We start from the raw sequence: 22,637 nt of genomic DNA, 5'->3' as shown, positions 1-22,637 counted from the left end.
GCCATGATATCCCCAAGAGAAATAAGTGTTCAAGATATATATTATTCGAGAATCCCTGGTTCAGAATTTACCTTTTGCACCTTGTCCTATGCAGCAACTTCATAACGTATAAATAGATGTTGGAAGAATCATTGTCGGTTTTGTGCTCATTGTAGGTTTGTTACCTGATTGGGGCCTGAAAGGGGGTACTGCTTGTCCTCCTCAATGGAGGGCAAGCAGTATCCCCTTTCACGCGGCCCACGTGGTCACTTTTGGGATGTCATTTTTGGGAACATCAGTGGAACAGTGACACGAGGATGTGTAAAGTAGAAGTTCCCTGGTTTATTTGAATTACATTATCAGAGCAGCTTTAAGAATGTTCTTTCTTTTCAGCTCACATCATGGGCAAGTTCAAGGGTCAAAATGTTATAACAGTGCGGTCCTTCCTGCGGCAAAAGTGTAACAACGCAGCCTTGCAGAAGGAACGTGGCCGTGCGGATTGAAGTTATTTTTTATTATTTAAATGGCACTGAAATGTCCCTTTCAGTCATTTAAAATTGTTGACTTTTCTGTTACTACTGCCAAAATTGGCAGTTAACACTATAGTCAGATACAACTTAAAAACAGGGCGAGGGAAACAAAGGCTGGCGAGGAGGAAACATGCTGGACGCTGAAGAACGGGAAGAGAAACATCTCCTCCACCCTACCTTTTATCGGCTTCCTCCTAACCAGGCTTCGTTTCCTTCGCCCTGCTTCTAAGTTGTATCTGACTAAAGTGTTAACTGCCAATTTTGGCAGTTGTAGCACAAACGTGAACCATTTTAAATGATTGAAAAAGACATTTCAGTGCCATTTAAATAATAAAAAAAGCTTCACTTCGCACGGCTTCGTTTCTCCTGCAAGGCTGCGTTGTTACATTTTCGCCACGTGAAGGACCGCACGGTTATAACATTTTCAGCCTTGAACTGGTCTTAAGCCGTATCTGGCTATACTACAAAAATTGTCGATAACCTTACCAAAACAATACATACATCATGCAGCTTCACGCAAAAAAAGAAAAAAAGAACTGTTCCGCTTGTTACAATAGACCGAATTCTTTTACTTTCTTTTTTTCTGTTGTATGAAGGCAACAGTTATAAGAAGCGCCGAGTGAGAAGAGCGGTTTATTACAAGAAACTTTGCTTATAACCAAACGGCACTGAAAGGTTTTTAGTTGAATTTTCAATGTCGTTCGGTCTTTTAAAGGACCTTTTTTTTTTTCGGAAGAAAAGAAGGAGCTGTTATTCCAGCTTTTTCGTTCTTACCTGTTTGAAGTGGCACAGGTAAAAAGTGAAGAGTGTAGACAAGCTTTTTTTTAACCAAATGACAACTACTACAAAGTTTACAATGTTGTACACCATGCCACTTCAAATTACCAAAGCCGATGTGGTGGGGTTTTTTCTTTTAACAGCTTTTTTTTTGTGAAACCACAGTGAAATGTATTTTTTGTATAAAAATAGAGGCCTAATTTTCTGTTAGTACTCCACAAGTTGGCAGTTGTTTTACCAAAGAGCAGCATTAAGAGATTTACATAATAGAAAACACAGTATTAAAGTGCTTGCAACCTGTGAGGAACACATCATCAATAAGTATGCAGCCATGTACTAACTGATAATGCCTCCGTAAAAAGCAAATTCAAAATTTTTTGCCTTTTCTGATTGTAAAGGTGGCGATGAGCTAGCTTTCTTGTGCCCTTTTTCCCTAGAAAATTAGGTTCGTTAACAGTAGAAGCAACCTGTTTGAGATATATAGTACACATACAAATGTAAATATTTGTTTAACCCTGTATAGATAGGTTCAACGCAACCTAAAAAAATATGTTTCTATTCATGTATACAAGGCGTATATCAACTTATTTATAAATAAACTTTCTGCGTTCTTAAATCTTTGAGTGCATGTATTCATACTTTCTTCGCTATCATAGTGCAAAGGGGCATTATCGTTCCACCCCACGTTTCTGACAGTGCACGTGGAAATGTACTTGTTAAGAAACTATATTAGGTGGAATACTGAAATGTGATTCTTCTGTAAAACAAATTGACATAAACCTCAATTCCCTGTGATGGAGACTAGGTTTGAGTCCATTGCTAGCAATTTCTTTTGCATTGTCATTTCAGCATACCACTTAATATAATTTCTTTTCCGTTACATTAAATTCTCGTTATCGGGTGATTCAAGTGCCCTTTTAGCAGAATAAGCTCACAAGGTTACAGATCATTGGAATCAGACTTGGAGCTCACCCAAGGTATGCTCCCTTTGTCCTAGCGGTATGCACGGATTGTCCTGAAAACTATTCTGAAATAGAGCTGCAAGCACACTAATAGTATGCCTTTATTAACGGCGAGTACACTCGAGATCGGCGAATTTACACAAAATTATTACAGGGGTAGTATGCATAATAAGCGCAGCAGAAATATACTAGAGTTGAGTTAATTTTCGCTAAGAGTTACCCTTCAGATTTGCAGGGGGCAAGAATAAGCCTGAAGCTAAAATGTAATGAAGAAATTGAATTCCTTTATCTTACAAAAAAAAAGTGGCACTCGTGCTCTTAGAGAGAATTGAGCCGCGGAATAGAAAAGTGCGATTGATGCTTTCGTTACCGTATCTGCATTACTCCCAACAATAATTTTTCAGGTTTATATCACCTTGATATAAAAAAAAAACGAGCGACAGTAAATATTTAACCAAGTTATTGAATATGTGATTGACGCAGTGAGTAGCCACATGCAGTGAGTGTTTTATAGATGACTCATTCGTAACTCACCAGCCCTCAGGCCTACCACCATCATGCCGAAACTGAACAGGACAGCAAAGATTGCAGACATGTCTACTCAGCGCTTACATTCAACCGCGACTCCTTTTAAAGTAGCGATTGAAATGAACTTTTGGTACGCCCTTTTCATTAGCGTCCGTCGCAGGCGTCAATAGGTCTAACTTGGTTTACCCTGTTGACACCAGCTTTAGATTGTTTGTACGCAGGCTCTCATGTGCGTCTTTCAAATTATCGTCCTATACACTTTGGGTCTCTGCTGTGACATTTCTGAAAGTTCGAAAGCGGCTTGTTTACTCACACGACATATTGACCTTTCGTAATATTTATTGAATCGCGTTTTCGAGTAACGCGATATTTACAAAACATTTTTTTTTGCCGTCACTTTTTTTTTTCTTTTTACACTAACAGATACTCGGTAAGATGCTCCGTACAGAAGGTCAGGGTGCCTTTCCATATCAAGAGTCAAGCACGTATTACTTCGGACAAACGAAACGAATGTCAAATATTTTTAAGTTTTGTTTAGTCTCATGATGAAAAACAGCGCGAAACACTAAGACACAGAGGAGAAAAATACATACAAGACAAGGCACTAACATTAAATAACTTCTCCTTGGATAAATGCTCCTTCGAAGAAATAAAAGAAGAAACAACCCACAGTAAAAAAAAAAAAAAAGAAGCGACACCACGTTGAAGGAGAAAGAAGACACCATACCCGTTTGTTTTCAAAATAAGAAAGTTGATAGTGAGCGCTTTGTTTTGAACGTATTTCTTTTCTCCGTGTCCTTGTGTCCCTTGTTGTTTTTCATCATGAACGATTAACAAGTAGCCCAGCAGTCCATTGTTGTTTTGTCTCGGGGCCTAACGCAGGTCTTGCATTATTCTCGTTGGCGCATGTATAAACAGCAGGAAAAGTATCACTTTTATGACTCTTGTAGATAGATCTCAGAGCTCAGGTTGGACGTGCCGCCACAGCTAGTGATATTCCCGAATAAATAAAAAAAATAAAAATTTAGGCATTCCTAAAAACCGCTGAAAACCGCCAAATCTTAGACACATACACCTTATTGCTGTAGTAATCGAAAATAGTAAACTATAAAAAAATAACCATTAGTAAGGAGCTATGATGTTCGACATATACCACTTGCATGCGCAGAACGACGTGCATTGCATGATCATAGTGTTACCAGGGAACACAGGCCGTCTTGTCTGCCACATCTGTTGACATACACCTCCATCGTTCCGATCTGTAGTGCGGTATTTTGTGGCGGTTCACACCTTCATTAACAGATGCTTTAGAAAAATCTACATTTCCCAGAGTCTCTTGGTAGTCGTACGTCGCTCGGAGGTTCCTTTAACCGGTCTCAGAGCTTAAAATTCTATTTACTCCCACTTTCATACATTTCCTGTATATATATAAAGTTCACTGGGTCCATTTCATCTGACAGACCTGGAAAACTAATTTGTAGAGGGTCGTTCGTTTGTATCACGTTTGCTTTACAACACTTCGAGTGCATTGATCACTTCGTTTGGAACATCTGGTGCGATTCTGTGTTGGGGTCCAGCCCACCACGGATCACGTGACCGCAAGCACATTTACCCTTCTTTTTTTCAGCGGTCATTGCAAGTACTCACTTCCCGGAGAGGAAGAGGTGACGAGCGTTCACGTTCCTGGGGTGACCAGTGTCGTGAGGATGCACAATTTTTGTTCCGAGTGAAGCTCGATGCATTGTCTCTATGGGACTGATCCTGTCGAGGCCTTCGAGAGGGCGTTGTTACTTGTACGCAAAAAATCAAAGTCAGGGTGGGCAGCCATAGCTCTGTCTAAAAGGGCGACTTTCTGGTTACCATTTTACCAAAACTGTCATAGTTTTGTCACTGCGCCGTAGAAGTTGAAACGGTCCGTGGTATGTGGGCTGAAGGGGTTTCTTGGCTCCGTCATGTCTGAGAAAGACATGTGTAAAGCGCAGAAGACCAGCCAAAATGGACGTGGAACGAGTCAAGTGTACCCTTGTATAGGTAGGTTGGAGGTCCTGCATCAGGATTTGGAGTCGTTTCACGTAGTTTTTACCACTCTCAATTTCTCTTCGTGTTGATTGGTCGAAGAATTCCCCTGGCAGACGGAGTGGCGGGCAGTACACCGTACAGTATGAAGAGGGGTGTTCCTCTAGATCGCGATTTATTTACCATAATGAGAGTACTTCTACAACTTTGTTTGGAACATCGGCTGCAATGCTGTGTCGGGGTCCAGCCGTCCACAAACCTCGTGATTGCACGCGCTTCCCTTTTTTATTTTTTTCTAAGCGGTCCTTAGAAATGCATACGCTCACGGACGAATCAGTTGAAGCTATTTTTTGAGGTTTGTCATGGTAATATTTCAATGACGTGGGAAGCGTTACAATGGCTGACAGCAATTTTTCTGCCAGCAAGCAAAAATGACTACCCCATGACTCTAATAGCCCCTCTCAAGAAGGCCATAAAAAAACTGGCGGTTACCATTGATTGCTCACGAAGCGCGTGTCCTCGCCGAACGCAGGTGCAGACCTTGTTCGCAATACATACTCAGAGAATGTGAGCAAGCAATCGCGGACGAGCGTTGGCGCGGAGTTCAGCAGAGAGTGGATTACCACAAAAACTAAATAATTTATGACTGATAATTGTAAATTCGAGAACACTCAGGACCGCGAGAAAAAAAAAGCGAAAAACGAAAACCGCTTTTAAGACTCAAGAACCTCTAATAACCTCGCCAACTGCTAAACGGCCATTTTTTTCGATAGACAATAAAACAACAAAAAATAAATAACGCTGGTAGAATTGTGAAATTGGACGGTGGCGGCTAAAGGCACTAAATCTGTCACGTTTGAAAGTAGCAATCTTTCAGCCATCTTCAGCCTCAAGATAACGGTTGCCAGGGTAGTAAAAATGGGAGCAGAACGTGGCAAATCGTGAGCGCTAGAATGAGAAGTTCTCAAGCAAAGGACGAGAAAGAAAGCGCCAAGAAAGCGAAGAAAGAAAGCATTTGAAAGATTAGACTCGTTCGTTTTGCCGCGACAACTTGAGGTTGTTGGATTGTGAGTCAACTTTATTTATTTTTATGTAATGCGAGAGGCCGGCGTTTTCTTTCAGAGTGTGTTAAAAAACAGCTTTAGACACACCTTACTAGAGATGTGTTATTGCTCCTTTGTGTGCCGTCGCGAAAGCTAGAGCGCCCATCGGGACCACCCACCGGGAACGCTCGAGCTGGGGTCTGTTGACTGCGGTTCCGATGCGGCCGTAATGCCAAACGCACTGGACCTTTCCCTTTATATGGCTGTATTACATCTATGATTGTTGCCGCTTCTCTAAAGTTTGATTTGAAATCGAGACAAACGATCTTAAGTCCTTAAATAAATATTCTAAAAAATCCACGAAAGGTTATTGTTTGGCGTTCTTGGCGCTGTATTCGTGATTAGGAAGTTGCACTTTACAAAACGGAACGATTGCAAGTTGCGCCCGTTCAGCACCGATCACCAAAATGGCGGCGACCAGAAGAAAGTTTTGGGTGGCAGTCCTGATAACCAAACCTTAGGTTATTTAGTGGCCTTAACTATACTCACCGCCTTGGAAATTAAATTATTTTTATACAAATAAAAAGAACGATAAAATGAGTAATGCTTTTTCCTCCTAATATTTATGATCTGTTCGTGGGCGTGTCCGGTTATGCGTACTGTTTTAGATAAATCACGGTTTTACACTCCATTTGCTTGTTTTCCAATACAGTTGAAATTACAACTGTTTCGTAGCTTCGGCAACATAGATCAAACACTTTACAAAATTTTGTTCTAAACACGTTCACGGACGAGTGCTATCTTGACCCGCTCTCTTTAATCTTAATACTTCTGTTTAGCATACACGCTTCGAACAGTCTGCGAGGTTCCTAAAATAAATCACTACTGAAAACGACAGTGGAGGACATAGTGCAAGCACCGCGGCTCAAGGACGTGACCCAGTTACAATTCTCTTTTCGAATGTTGCCGTTTTACGAATCGATTTCTTCTCAACATTTAAGAAGGAAGCTCTATTGACACTGGGACAATCGCAGGGTGCGGCATTTCAGAAAGCAAAAGGAACTTTCAGTTTGGAGAAGCTTCTCACGTATTTTGACCCAACAAAGAAATAGGGCTCTAGCCGGACGCCTTATCCCACTGCATTAAAGTTGTTCGTTTTCGCCGATGAGGACAAGACAAACCAACCGGATTTCGGTCTAGAACTCTGACATCCGCAAGAAAGAATTATTCTCCATTAGAACGCGAAGCTATCGCTTTGATTCTTGCCGTAATGAGGTTTCGAGAATACACTCCGAGAATAAAGGTGAGAAAAATACAGCAACAGCGCGTCCGCCCCCCGCCTCCTCCCCTTTCTCCCACTAAAAGCGGAGACGAGACGCGCCTCCAAAGCGGGGGCGGCAAGAAGGGCGGAGCAAGACCATTTCCCTTCTTTAAGCTTCCATTCTCCCGCACCATCTTCTTTCGGTTTCGTTTTTAGGGCAGGTCGCACCTTCGCGTTGAATAAACACTGTTGAGATGATTGAGCGCCAGAGTTAGCGAATGTCAAGAGTAATTAAATCTTCCAAGCAAAACTATTAGAGCACCTCGGTCTCTCTGACGTTTATGCCACAAATTTGGCCGATTAGTTACGCTCGTCGCGTGTTTTGTTTTGGTTGTTTCGACGTTATGGCAACGTCGGCACAGAGACCGACAGGTCCTGCTGCCGTCGTGCTGCGCGGCTTCTGTGTTATATTCGGTTTTGTTTCTTGCTACCGAGTACCAACCAACGAGACACGTTGTTTTGTTTCTGAACGTCTCACCAACATCGCGATGAGAGCATTGCGCGTTGTGAAAGGCTCGGATCTGCGCCGATGTCGTCATGTGATTCGCATACCAGTAGGATAACAAGATGAGGTTACATTGTTAGAGATGAAATTCTGTTTCATTGGTAGAACCAATCGGCCTGCGGATAGTCGAGTTGGAATATTGGTCTAAACCAAAGCTCTTATTGTCCTCTTGGCAACGCAACTGTCGTCTGCAATGCCCTGTTGGCACCTTCCAGAGAGTGATTTTACTCTCGGCGTAGGGCTGAACAGGCCTGCGATGTCACAGAAAGGAAGCATGTCTGTCAGGTAAGTATATTTTTTCAGAGTGGAACCTTAGCACTAAGCGAAATAAACCGAAAATACCGAAATATGGCCAGGTAAACTTGTTTTGTGCTCTATAGCCGGGTTGTTTATTTACTTTATTAGGGGCCGCGAAAGAAAAGAAATGGAAAAAGGAAACTCATGTGACCTAGTAAGAATTAGAAAAAAGGGACGTGTCATGTTTGTAAAAGTGCATGCCTCTATATCTTAATATATTGTGAATCGGCTCTTTATAAAGTAGGCTTCGATATCGGAAGCGCTTTCTCGCCTTTGCGAAATTAACGAGTTCTTAGCGTGAACGGCTAGCCAGTGGTAAAAACGATAAACGGGCCACCGGTCAGAAAATTGTAACCTCGGAATAACGAGTGCTTCGCCTCCATAGATGCCACTCGGTGACATTGAGACAGCCAGCTGGCACAACAACCAGTTAATTTTTTTTCTGCTGACCATGTATGACCAAGTACGAAATAAATGCTTATTTACGGAAGTCATTCACATCATTTGCTTGTTTTCGAACTCATCATTGCGTATACCTAACGTTACATCCGATTGCACCTGGCGCAAATCGCGATTTCACCACATTCGTGGAGTTGTAACAGCAAGGTAGCTGAAACAGGAGACAGCTGCACATTGAGTTTTCTCTGAGGTTAAATTCCTCATAAATGGTTGACCCAGAAATGAAAAAAACCGCCAATCGTTTTTGCAACCGCTTTACGGCAGGAACCTGAACTCTAGGTAATTCATGGCCTGGTATACTGAGGCCACCGCGTCATTGTGCCTGAGGTGGCTAGGAGGTGCCTCCTGAAGCTACTTCCCCAGAATCATCAGGATACTTTGTCTATGAAGGGAGTACCAATATTTTTATTACGGTGGCCAGGACCACACAAAGAAATAGAGCGCACGTCAGCGACCTGTAAAGCCTGCCTTCAAATGTTGCCCACGCCATCACCAAAAGCACGTCAGTTGGTCCCCAACTCAAGCAAATTGGTTGAAGGCAAATAATGATTTTCTAGGTGCTTTTAAGGACAAAAAAACACATAGTGGTCAACGTCTGCAGTAAATTGATGGATACCATTGCTATGAAACAGGCAGCCAGCGCATTCACCATGGCTTGTTAGCGCTAAGCGCTTAGCCGCTTGAGAATACTTTGGTCTCCTACATTGGCATACCTTTCACTAGTGTCAAGTTTTCTTTTTTTTACCACGAAAAACAGAATAACACACATCCGGACAGCGCCATCTCACCAGTAGTCAAATGACCTGACGGAATGCGTACGGTACCAACTATCAAAATATGGCAAAAAAGGAATTTTCGGCGACTACATTGCGACTAGCCTGGCTATGCTTCTTTTTAAATGCACAAATACACGATCTGATTCTGGGGAGTCATCCTCTGAGATGTTTTAATCTTAGCAAATTAGCTTTTGCCCTGGTATGTGCTTTCCATAACACTTCACAGCCTCTACACGGGAAACAAACGACTGGGCGATCCAACTTGTTGACCCGGTGTATCTCAGCAACTAGGAGTTACGAGAAAGGTGGATACCTGAAGAAGTCAGGGCGACAAAAGGGGCGAGCATGGTTACCATCAACGCTCCATCCAAGATGGTGCAACGCTATGGAGACTAAATACGCAAACGATCGTCAGGCAGCCGCGCGGTAAGGCCTAGTTTTCAACGGTTGACTACAGTACAGGGTTTATTTGCCAAATTGAAAGACCACTGTCAGACAAGCCCCCAACTGGGAGCTGGCCTGTCGAAGACTGCGAGAATTTCTCTCTATGACGCTCCACTCAAATCCAGAAGCCACTCCCAGGCTTTTAATCCTAACGGGAAAGGAATGTCATAACGCTGCCTGTCTTCTTTAGTTGCGTCGTTATTGACTGGATGCGCTTGACGACAGAAAGATGTTTGGAAATGAAATATTGCAGTGTTATAAAACCGAAATAGTCTCTATATTGTCTAGGCTTTTGGGGCGTCTGACTTTATAATAATTGTATTTGGCACGAACCCCCGTCTTCCCCTCCCCTTGCAGAGGAGCACCTATGCCCTGCTCGCGCTAAGTGTCGGACAAGGTACATAAATGCATGTATCAAGCTTTATTTGCTCTGTTTACAGCCGTTAATTTGAATAGAAAATATGTACTTGACTAATTTTTTTTATCTACAGAACCGAAACATGAAGCTATCTATTATTAAAAACAAATGCTTCGTAATTTCGTTTGATTACTCAAACGCAGATGAAAACTGCACCGACCTTTTCGAAATTAAACTACATCACCGCAAATCAGTCCTACATTGGTTGCCGTTTCCCTCAATTTAAAAGCGCACACTAGCGCCAGCTGGACGTCTTGCTCGAATTGTAATAAGTGCGTGGTTCCTTCACGGGCGTATAGCTCTTGAATTCTAGGACATCGAAAGGGCAAATCGATTATTTTTAGGCTATGTTTTGATTACTCGTTATTATGCTGTCCCACGCTGTTCACCGACAATACGAAAGTAGGAAAATAATCTAGGAATTATTTTTCGGTGGTTTGATAGGACGCCGAGAGCGATCGATTCACATATTTACTTTAATATTTTTACTTGTTCCAGACTCCCTTTAACGCGCATGAACAGACGGTGACCGAGGTTTGTATTCGACCATTGCTCGTAAATGATCGCACGCGCAACGCCATTTCAGGGTCTCGTCTTGTGGACGTGGTGGCGTCCCTACGTGTGGCAGACTGTGGCAGACGGTGGCCGATTGGTGTTCGGTGGTAGACAGCGAAAGATGGTGGGAGAAGGGAAACTTGTCGCACTGAAAACCACGATAGGGAGCCATTAGTCTTGCGTACCGAATTTAGCTGAGCAGCCAAGCCAATCCAGTAATATTGGATGGGCCTTGAGCTGGACGTGTGCGTGGTATACCTACATTTAAATGTAGTCTCACGGGATAAATAATGCAAACAAATTTACAGGAAGATCCATCGGTCGATTTATAGGGAATGCGTTAGCGTGACATTTGGAAGCACCAAACATGTCCCCTTTTGGGGAGCGCTAACGCTGACCCCTTTAACTTTTACCTTTTGGCTTTTTCTTTTGCTTCCTATATTTTTGCTGCCTCTTTTTCGCCTTGTTACGGGGTCACTGTTAGCGTTTTCCGAAAGGGAACACTAGTGGTGTTTCTTTTCGGAAACACCACTGCTGTTTTCGAAAGCTTAAATCCGTTAGCAAGCCAATTTAGTGGAATGCTAACGGATTTTCTAAGAAACCGCCAATAGATCATCCTGCAATTTTCCCCCTTTTTTCTGCACCCAGCCTTTCAGAGAACGTCGACGCCCTCAGATACGATCATTCATATCATTCATGGAAAAACCCATATCGATACCTCTCGTGGAGGAACCGAATACCTATCACTCGTAGGCCGATACGGATCCATCGTTTTAACTACACACGCACATCAGAGGCCACGAAGTACCACTGCGGAAACCCAGAAAAAAGACAACCGGCTAACGGCAGAGCGGCAACTGAGAACGCTCGTATTACACCGCGCCGCTGCGCAACACCTCCTACATAACGAGGTCGTAGTGCTGAATGAGATGGTGTCACCAGAGAGGCCAGCGCTGGACTCAAATTGGACACGACGATTGCGTCGACGTTCGCCTCAAACTTGACTCGAAGCCGAGCACTGACGCAGCAATCAATTTTGATCTGTGTCCAGCGTTGGCATTCTCTGATGACACACCTAATTTAGAAGTACGGCTTTGTTATCTAGGTGGTGTTGCGCGGCCCCTCCTCCTCGCTGTTTGTGCGGCAGCTGTGCGCGTCACTTTGCTGAAAACGTAAGTGCTCGTTTACGACGAAAACCCGGCGGTGTCTGTCCGTTTGTCAGCTCCGGAGAGGGAAAGAGAGCTTGACTCGTGTTCGCCTCGCTTCGGACCAGTGAGCTTCGCACGCGTCAGTCTGCCCCCTTCTCCCTCCTTCCCCGGCGCTGACAAACGAATGACACCACCTGGTTTTTGTCAAAAGAAACGTTCTACCGCTAACGAATTAAACTTATTAGGGCCAGGACTTACGAGTCCGTTTACGGCTTGAGCGGCGTCGCAGTCTGCGTAACAGCGCGCGTTACATTATGAAAATAATGCAAGCGGGCGTAGCCGCGGGTTGCATGATGGGAAAACGGCAACGCTATATTTAGCGGAAAACATTCCCCGCTAAAGTGAGGGGGAACATTTTTCCGCTAAATTTAGCGGAAAAGTTTCACGCTAAATTGTGCGGCAAATATTATCCCCCAATATTTAGCGAAAAAATGCCCCGCTAAAGTTAGCGGAGAAACTTAACCACCAGATTCAAAGAAAAATTCTCCGCTAAGTTTATTGCAAAAATTACCTACTAAATTTAGCACATTTTTTCCGGTAAATTTAGCGGGAAAATGTTTCCGCTCAACTTAGCGGTAATTTTATTTTCACTAAATTTGGCGGAAAAGTTCCCGCTAAATTTAGCAGGAAAGAGGAGAAGGCGAGGGTTCATAGAGGGAGGAGGGGCGTACCCTGTCCTCCGTACCTCCCTTCCTCCTCCTCAAGAGCTGCGCTCCAATTCGGCATTACACAGAATGGGAAAGGCCTTTCATTTTTTTTTTAGATAAACGTTTTCCAGATATGTGGCTGCTCTATAGGCACTTAAAATGTACTATGTCCCTTTATTGAAGTCTCCGGAATTTTGCAACTACTAATGGTAAGTAGTCCTCATGCTATACTAGTGAGCAAACCTTGATTACATTGCCACACGCTACTCCGAGCAAGCCCGTCCGTGGCCGGATGGTTTTTGTGCTTGGCCCCAAGGGAGGGCCCGGAAGTTGACGTACCTTTTTGGTATTTCTGTAAATGTCGCGTTTTGCTGAATTCGTGACCCCTGAGTCTTGTTCCAGGTCCGAATGTTCCACGCGTCGAAACATTGACGGCAATTGTTCCAGAAGGCAACGTGTCTACTATCGGGTTCATATGGAATGCGAACAGCAGAGCGCGGGTCATTTGGTACATGCTGTGCCTCCTGGGGGCCTCTTGAAACTGATAAAACTTTTGGTTGGAGAGTAGGTCTCTGCGAGGGTTTGTGGCCTACTCCTATGTGTTTGACGCTAGCCCAGAGTAATCGAAGCTTCCACGCTGCGCCGGTGGTGCGCTGGAAGTTCCATCACATCCGTTTTCCTTGGCTCGGAATGAGCCATGCGAGGGAGCTCGATGCTCGCAGCCGCAACAGGCTGCTTGCGCATGCGCGTTAGCCCAGCGCTATGCACCCTCCTAACTTGCGCAGTTTTGTTACAACAAAACCGTATATGACTTGCAGGTGGGAGTTTTTCTTGTCCGTCCACAGACAGCCTACGCGCGCGCCTCATCACCTTTCCCGCACGATTTGTTTGAATCGTTTTCCGCACACGTGTTTCAATAAGAAATTCACAAAACAAGTGTCCAACCACGTGATAGATGATAAGCACGTAACGCTCCCCGCATGTGTTTCTCGGTAAAGATTGCCGTTGCATAATGTGCCATGACAACGGCAGCGTACGAAACCTTTCATATCAAAAACTAATTTTGGTACAGTACATTCACTTTTCATTTGTAAATCATTTGGCATAGACCCTTTTGGTGTTTGCGAACATGAACTGCCGATTTCATCCCAAGGGACTTACGATCGTATCGCCTTTCTAAGCCTGTTGAGCTTGCTTATGTCGCCAGTGCTAGAAATCTTACATGCTACGCGGACAACGAAGTTGGAGATTTATCGAGTGCCTTCGGCTCTACAATATAACAACTTGGAGGAGGCAAGTTGCTTCACAAAAATAGTCGAAACATTTCAACAGATCTCGCTCTCCTTCGTTCATTTGTCGTTCACCTGGAAAATTGGGTGTTAAACGTTTCATCTAAATTTCAAGCCGCGGTGTTAATGTGGCTTTTGTTCATTCTTTTTATGAACCGGAAATTCTCTGGCACGTCAAAGACTGGAGCACCACCTTTTGACGGTTGCCATGAAAATGATCTATTGTGCAGTGGGCAATCGTTGCAGGTGACACCACAGCTTCGTTGCTCAACCCCCTTCACAGCGTGAATTGGAGCCTTAATAGTTTTACACAGATTGCCGGATTCCTCCTTTTGTTTCGAGAACCTCTGGTTCTTCTGGAATGTCAAGCCTTTCGAGCGTAAAATTGCGATCCTTGGGGCGCGTGTCGGAGTTGCCCAGTCGGCATTTATTTGTTGGCGGAACTCAAAAGTATTTGAAATCTACGTCCGAGGTGTTGCCGATTTTACCGGTAAAGGTTCAACCACACGGGCGCCTTTTTCACGCGCATCATTGTCGCCGCGTCTGTTTGTCTGGGTGAGCAGCACGCGCCTGAAGAGAACGAAATGCGAACAACCCCATGGGGACGCGCATCAGCCCGTGTCGATATGGCGCTTCGCAGTGTCGCCATATCAACCTTGCATGGCACCCGGGACAACCGGTGACAACCTCCTAGTTACAGTGTATTGGTACTACATCAATAAAGTTCTTTAGAGCTTACAAACCTTTCTCAAACATGTATATAATTTGTCTGTGCCTGGCAAGCCACTTCCGGCGTCGACTCCAAGATCTCGCCGAAAGGCATGGGCGCCTTGCGTATTGTTCCGTGTGACCCACTGACCCTTATTGTACTAGGCTGAAACATGGATAGCTGCTCGTTTCGCTGGGGTCGAGCGGCAGCACCAGCAGCTACAGCGTGACTCCAGCTATCGTATCGGGCTCAATTAAAGAAACGAGAAGAACTGCAATTTCTTTCCTCGAGAATTAAGCTTTTATTGTGTTTTCGGGAATGACAGGTATTAATCTGGGCGCGAATATGAAGATTCTTAGAATACCAACTGTTTCTGAGCAAATGTTTTGTGGTTCACGATCGAGGGTAGCCAATTTGTTGGACCTAAATATTGAGGCGGTTTATTGAGAGAAGGGTTACCGAGAGTCAATATGGAGCCTTCCGTGACCTCGAAGTCATCAGCGCCTAGCACACGCGAAGTTAGGAGGCATCTACTGCGGCATTCGCTCCGTCTCAAGCGCTTTTGCAGAGTACTATTGGTGCAAGATTTCGCTTTGAATAATATAGTGATGGCTTCTGCGACGAACGAAAAGTCGGAGCGTGCTGTTCATTTCTTGAACACGTCATTTATTTAGCAACGGAAGCAAGCGACGCCGGCACATTAGTTTTTCTTTTTTTTTTTATCCGCGTTTGAACGCTTGACAAATCCTGATTGGATGTCTAAAAACGCGATATATTGATCGCAACACATCATAAAATACTCGTCTTTCAGCACAGCGTAGGAGCTTCAATATTCCAGCCTTTGTGTGCTTCTTCCATACACTTGCGCGTGTTGCCTGCTGTCAAGCAATGGCCGCCTGTGGTGCCACCGACGGGCTCCCGTTCCGCGATCCAGCCTACTACAAAAGAGATCCGTGTTGTACCCCCGAGCGATGCGCCCAGACAATGGGAGGCGCCGACACGCTTGAGACACGTGAAAAACGCGTGATGTGTTTTGGGCTTCACGCTCTCAAGAGCAGCGACGCAAACCTTTAAATTTGCGAGATACGTACTACATACACATACTTCTTTCTGAGGCGCACAGTTCCCCCACCAAGGAGCGAGGAGCGAAACTTGTTAAGCCTAAACCTGGTTTTGTTGTGTGTACTTTTAAACACACAAAATGAATCGCGGATTCGTCTTGCTATGGGACTCTTGGACACGTTATGTTCATTGCCATTGACTAAGACACAAATGGCGTATTTCTGATTTGGGCTTAGTCTAAGGCAGCCTAGTTTGTCCTTAGTATAAAATTAAGGTACTATGGACAACTATTTTTGTTCACCTTGGATCTTGAGTAGAGATCGGGAATCGACAACAAACCTTAATTTTATTTTTCAGTTCCCCAGATTTGTCGATGACGTACCGAGTTTTTACCTCAGTAAAACAATCTCCGCCCCTTTCTCTCGTCAGGGATGGAGGAAGGAGCTTGAGTAGGCGACAGGCGTTCCTGGTGGAAACCGGAAGTTCTGCATCGCAGTTATACGCTTGTTACAGTCAGCTTGCGAGGGTCCTGGAACGTCGGATGTGTTGTACGCCGTTGGATTCTCCGCACAAGCATCGGTGACAACGGTATATTCTTTTTCGGCTTTTTTTTCTTTTATAGGACTGTATGCAGCGGTTTTTAAATGCGTTAGCAATTCTTAGCCTGGTGGATGCAGCCGACTTCTTCTTGGACGTCTGTGGTTTGGACTGGAATGCTTTGACTGGCTTCGTGCGGCTGACGCGCGGTTCCCGCCGTGTTCTTTCTCTCCGTTCGTTTCCTCGTTATGTCCAATTTAGCCCTTACAAGAAGAGGAGATTCTTTAAAAGTGTTGTGGCCCACTTCCAATTACGGGCCGCTTAAGCGGGAGAGGAAGTGATCGAGCGGCCGTGATGGTGGCACAACGTAGGCGGCAACGCAAGTCCGAGGCGCAGCGACGGCGCCATTTACGCGAACCCAATGACACCCGAGAGGAAAGATTGGCTCTTCAAAGCCGAAACATTTTATATCCCGCGCTTCAACAGCCTACCCCAACAATAAATGGCCCTGAATTGCATGCGTATTGCTCACGTTAATTTTAGTTCAAACACGCACTTATTTTAGAGCTCCCGACTATAGACGCTTTACACACGCGCCAAATTACAACCGCCATTGCTGACCTTCTCTTGTCTTACCGAGATGCCGAGCCACTGAAACGGTAGTTGACGATCCTCTACAAAGGCCAATGCTTTAGAAAAGAACATAGTTGAATCTAATGTGGCAATAAACTGGCCTGCTATGGTAATGATGTAGTGAAATAAACGAAATAAGAGGAAACAAAAACTGAAGGTCAGTTATGGCGGCATTCATGCACAGCTGCTGCAAAGCGTCTATATAATAGAGTCGTCCAGTCACGCGCCTCTTACTGTTGAGACATAGCGAAAGATAGAGAAAGGGTTACGCTGCTTGATTTACTCTGAACCCGATAGGCAACCTGCAATGCTGTTTGGCTTGGCGCTATCTAGTGACTGAAGCAAGAAGCATTGGGTATCCCTGGGAGTGGCGGCTACATTGTTCAAACGTGAGCTTTTTCTCTGGTGCAGGGATGGGCAGTATTTCAAATACAAGTATTTGAATTACGTATTTCAAATACATTGTGCATTTTGCATATGTATTTAATTGCGAATTGGGTAATGTATTTGACGTGTGTATTTAGATACTAAAATGCGGGTATTTCAAATACAATTGTAATTAAAAACAATTTTGGGGGCGAAAATACATCTTGTTTTTATGCGTGCGGTAGTAAGATGTAGTCTCCATTTTTTATTCGGCCATGGCGCTTTTTTTTCTTATTCTCCTCCGGCTTTATTTTAAGGGCACTGTCCAGAGCAGGAAGAAAGCTACGTTCTGCACCGAATGCAGTGTCTCTCAATCAAGCAGAAGCGTTTAGTGACTTTGTGGTTACGGTGCTAGTCCAGGGTAAGAATAGTGACGAAATCGACGTTGGCAGGCAGACTGGCTAAATAAGTGCCTGTGATAACTGTGATGTTTTCCAGCCTGATTTCCATCCATACTTTTGGCTAAAACATTCAAAATGCGCGGGTTGTCCAGATTTTTGTAACTGGTGCGAGTTGCAATAAAAAATTATCTAGCCATACACTGTTTCACCTTATGTTGTACCGCAGGAAAGGCTGTAAGCGCGAGCTCCTTGGTCTGGGGCAGATATCGGCGGCACAGGCTCTCGTGCAGTAAGGGCAGCTGTCAACGCTATGAGCACGCGCTTCCAGCCTTCGCTGCGGTACAACATAAGGTGAAACGGAGTATAGTGCTGCGCGTCTCGGTCTTCTCGGTTCTTTGTTGGTTTATACCAAAATGTAATCGACAAGAGAAGCTGTTCGAAGCTCTGTACTTTTTTCACCTATTACGTCTAGGCTGGTTACTTTTTTTTTTTCGATTATATTTCTATTTCGTTACGAGAGCCCCGCACACTAACTCCCGAGTGTGCGATGCAAAATTAAAATGAAATACCCAGAAACCCGTTGCAGGTGCCCTGAAGTCGCTTACGCAAATTTTGAGGAAGGTATTTGGAAAGTATTTGGAGGAAACCAAATACATTTTGTTGTATTTGTATCTTGTATATAAATGCTTTTTTTCAAAATGTAATTAGATTTGTAATTAAATACATTTTTGACGAAGTATTTTGTATTTGTATTTCGATACATATTTGTATGTATTTTGCCCATCCCTGCTCTGGTGGCACCGCTTATAGCCTAGTGTCTGAAGCAAAAAATACAAATACTTGTTGTGTATTTGTGCACAACACGACATAAACAGAAAAAACACCCGTTTATTTCGTGTTTCGTGCACAAATAAAGTTTCAGTCGCTAGTCAGCGCAGTGTTTGTCGTTACCTCTCCTACTCGTCCCTCGCTTATTTTCGCGCTGTTGCCCTTTCATGGTCGGAAGCTTGATCTTGAATCAGAGGAAACGCTTTTCCGTACTTCAGAAACGTTAAACAGTTCAAAACAGAAAAAAAACAATATTACACGAGCTTTCTAACGTCGCATTTAATGCTGAGAACCCGCCATTTTCAATCATGACGATCGGCAGTTGCGTCTGCTCAGCGCAAGCACCAAGATAGCAGCGCCCACAACAATATCGTGGAACAGAGTGCTGACACTCTAAGTGTAGCTTATTTAGTGGCTCAGTCTGTGACCTATAAAGTACATCTCGAATCTCTATAATTGACAGAGAGAAATTAATTAAACATGTTTTCAATGGGAAAACGCGGTGATGTGCTGCAGACTAATATACTTAAATTCGAAAAATATAAAATTCTACTTTTTGCGGTTTGATTTTTAGACACCTTATACCTCGAGGTATGCTTAAAGCTCTGTTAATAAATTTATTTTCAAAATACATCTGCAACTTAGATCCAAGTGATATTTCAATTTGACACGAATACATGAAAAAAATAATAATTCAATAGTATTGCTTAAAAATGTTACGAGATAACAGCTTGCCAATATTTAGTCAACCTGTCAAAGTAACCAAATCTGTGCGTTTTGAATATTATTCAGATGTAGACAAAATATACCAACATGTTTCACTAAGAAAACAGGGCGATTATGTGCAAAGTGCTTCACTCAAATTAAAAAAAAAAAAAAATATTAAGCGGACTTTTTGAATTGCACGTTGTAGTTGCGAAACGTTTAACCGTGTGACATGTTTAAAGCGGTTTAGATAACGGTCGTTTTAAAGTAATTCAAAAATGTACATACATAACCCATGGGCGTATAGTATGTAAAAAAAGCCTCTACAAGATGATAAATTACATATGAAAAATAAAAATGCCAAACTAGCCAAGTGTTTGCGTGTTTTCCTCACGATATACAGTCTCCAATCTTTTTTTTTAATTGTTCTTGATATTTGTGCTATATACTAGTATATTCACAAAATATTTGAGTTTTCTACCGGTTGTACTATTTGGTTTGGTAAATATGATACAACGCCAAAAGTGGGTTGCCGCCTTGGTGTAGTCTTAATTATGTTTTTGAGAAGTTTTCTCCCTTAGAACTTTGTGATTTCGTTCTTTGAATGCATGGGAGAGTAATATATAAAATATGAAAAACCAGAAATGTCAACCGGACACGCGTGCATGGTTTTATCGGAACAATCCCAGTTGTCACCAAATTTTTAGATATCATCACCTACGAACTCCTAATTTCTTTTCAGTTTTATAAACCATTTTATTAAAAACACTCAAGACGGTTCCATTTGGTTCCATTCAAGAATTTCAACGAATTTGGCGGGGCAAAGGAGTGCGCGCCAGACTCTGGAAGCACACGGCGAACCGGCCGTTTATCATGGTTTGGACAGTAACAGCGTGCTTTACATTGATTGCACCTAGTAATGGGAGGTTCGCTAAAACAACAACCAACAAATTTCGCGAAAGAAACGTTTTTTCTCTCGATTGTCCTTTTACGAAAATAGCGTAGAGAAAGCGGAAAAACCGAGACTCCGTTTATTGCAATTATTCACAAGCATACTAAGTAAACTTGTTAGTTACTGTTAGTTGCCTTCTGGTTCCTTTTATTTTTGTATATAAAAAGCACGTTTAATAAAAAATAAAGGAGCGGTGCAAGTGTGCCTTGCGTGTGGTTTATTTCTTGCAATAAAGAAAAAAAAAGAACTGCGTGCGTATGTCAGTAGCGTCTCTGGTTCGTAAACGAAGGGTCGTGGGTTCGAATCCCGCCTAAATGTTTTCAGTTTTCTTTAAGGAAAATTAATTACTTTATAAAGTGAAATCCTTCGAGACGTGCGGGGACCTTATTGGCATTACATGTCTTATTTTTTAATCACTTCAATTTCACACGAGACGTCTCGTTTCACGTGAGGGTTGTGTGTTGCTTGAAATTCCCGTGCGAGGGCATGTGGTTGTGACGCGATGAACCAACCGGGAGTTTCGTGTCTGCGATTTTCTCGTCACGCCACCGACGCCGAGTTTTCTGCGACACGAGCACCATAGCACTTTCGCGCTAAAATACGTGAATACAAAACTGAAATGGAGGAGGAATGATTGTGAGTGCAAGGGAAAGGAAATCTCCCTATTCGGCGAGCGGCAGCTCTTATCATGAGCTGCGCGTGCAGACGCAGCAAAGAAAGCTCATGACGTCGCCATGACAAAGCACTTCGCTTTCGCTCCCCTTTCTTCAACTGTAACCCTTGCCTACTGGCTCCTGCCACACTCTACGGCTTGGACGGGGGGAGGGGGCGGAAGTGGCGACGCGGAGATCTCCCTGTCTGTCTTGCTGAGGCTTGAAAATCAGCCAAGCACCTTTTGGCAGGTGAACATCTCAAAATGTTGTTTGCAACGCCGTTTTCCTGCTGTTGACTTCCTTCGCCCTTGAGTGCTTTAGAAGGTCGCGTGTCACGGTCCGCTGATTCCGGAGACTTCACAATTTAGGAATACTCTGGCATGGGTCGGGAGGCGTCTGGGCCGGAGTACCGATCGACGGTTCACTGTTTGTTCCCAGAAAGAAAACGTCGCCTCTACAAGGTGGTTGGCGTGCACAAAGCTCTCTTGGTTGTTCACGCGTACTGCATACTTGACCGCACTGACACGTCTCAGAACTATGCCAGGTGCCCAGGCAGAATTACCTGGTCTGGTTCCCTTGACTTGAGTTCTACTGAGTCCTTGAAACTCCCGAAAGTGATAAACAGACTGCAGTGTGCACTGGCGCTTCTTCGCCACCTGTTCACTCAGCTCAGAATGCAGCATACTTAGTCTCGTCCTTAGCGTCCACGACAGGAACACTTCTGCCGGTACCTGGCTTATTGCTGAAGATGGCATTCTCCTGTAGTGAACAAGAAGCTAATGAATACGATGTTGAATTGTCCTGCAGACACCCAATTGATATTTATCCTTGAGTTGTTTGACAGATTTGTTCTACCGCTTGAACTAGAAATTCTTCCATCCCATTGGACATAGTGTGGTAAGGAGGGAATGTATTGAGGTATACTCCGTCTTTCAATAAGAACCCCTTTAACTCTGGTGAAACAAACTGCGGGCTATTATTCGTAACTACGACTTCCATTGGTTCGAAACACTCGTAGACTGTTTGTAGTTTCTCTACTATGCTTTGCAGAAGTTGTTACAGGCTTGCACACGCCCTCAAGTAATCTGGAGTACGGAATCACAAGACCGTGCAACCAATGAAGATTGCAGTAGATGAAATCCGGATGAATCTTGTCCCTACATCTTGTCTGTTGTCCACTTCCACTATGTTATGGGAAGGTGCAGAGCTGGACTGTGATAGCTAGATGACTTCTTTATCTGGGTTCTAAATCACACCGCCTCTCTATTTACCAATGTCCTCAATCATCCTCACCACCCCTGGGTTTTGAGAAACGATTGATAGCAAAGGAAGGGATGATTCGTGACATTAGTTACAGCCATCGCAGCATAATGAACGCTTATTATTGTTCTTAAGCCAACAAAAGTTGGGCACTATCCGATAAGAACAATAAATAATGGAAAAAAAAGAAGTGGTGTGCAAATATGAATCCACGCCCTGTGTTTTTTAAGCGCTTTATGGCAGTGATAACGCCTCTTCGAGCACTCCTTATCGCAGTAATCTGGCAACCATCTGGACATCTTGCGATTTTGGTAGGTGTTTTTGCCTAATGGGCAAAAATATGTGCTCATATTAAAGGAAGCGCGAAGCGTGCGATAGAAAAACAATCGAAACATTACGATCGATTGTTGGATCCATATGAAATACGTTAGCATGTCCCTATGAAAATTCCACACATGTTCCCTTTTTGTGGAACGGTAACACTGACCCTTTCGCTTTTATGTATTGGCTTTCTCTATGTTTTCCAGTATTTTTCGCTTTCTCTTTTTGGCTTCGATACGGGGTCAGTGCGAGCGTTTGTCAAAGGGGCACGCGTGTGGCGTTTCCCAAGGGCCATGCTAACGGATTCCTTAAGGATCCACCAATAGATCGTTCTTATTTTGTTGCCGCCTACTTGGATTACGGGTAGTACTTAGGTCACACTTCATTTTGTAGCACAAGCCGAGGCATACGCCCTTCACACACCCGCAAGCCGAAACTCGCCATAGCACTCGCGCG

The sequence above is a fragment of the Ixodes scapularis genome, unplaced genomic scaffold (assembly GCF_016920785.2).
Source record: "Ixodes scapularis isolate PalLabHiFi unplaced genomic scaffold, ASM1692078v2 PGA_scaffold4__175_contigs__length_147842914, whole genome shotgun sequence".
Lineage (NCBI taxonomy): Eukaryota > Metazoa > Arthropoda > Arachnida > Ixodida > Ixodidae > Ixodes > Ixodes scapularis.
The sequence above is the reverse complement of the archived record's forward strand: the minus strand, read 5'-3'. Positions refer to the sequence as shown.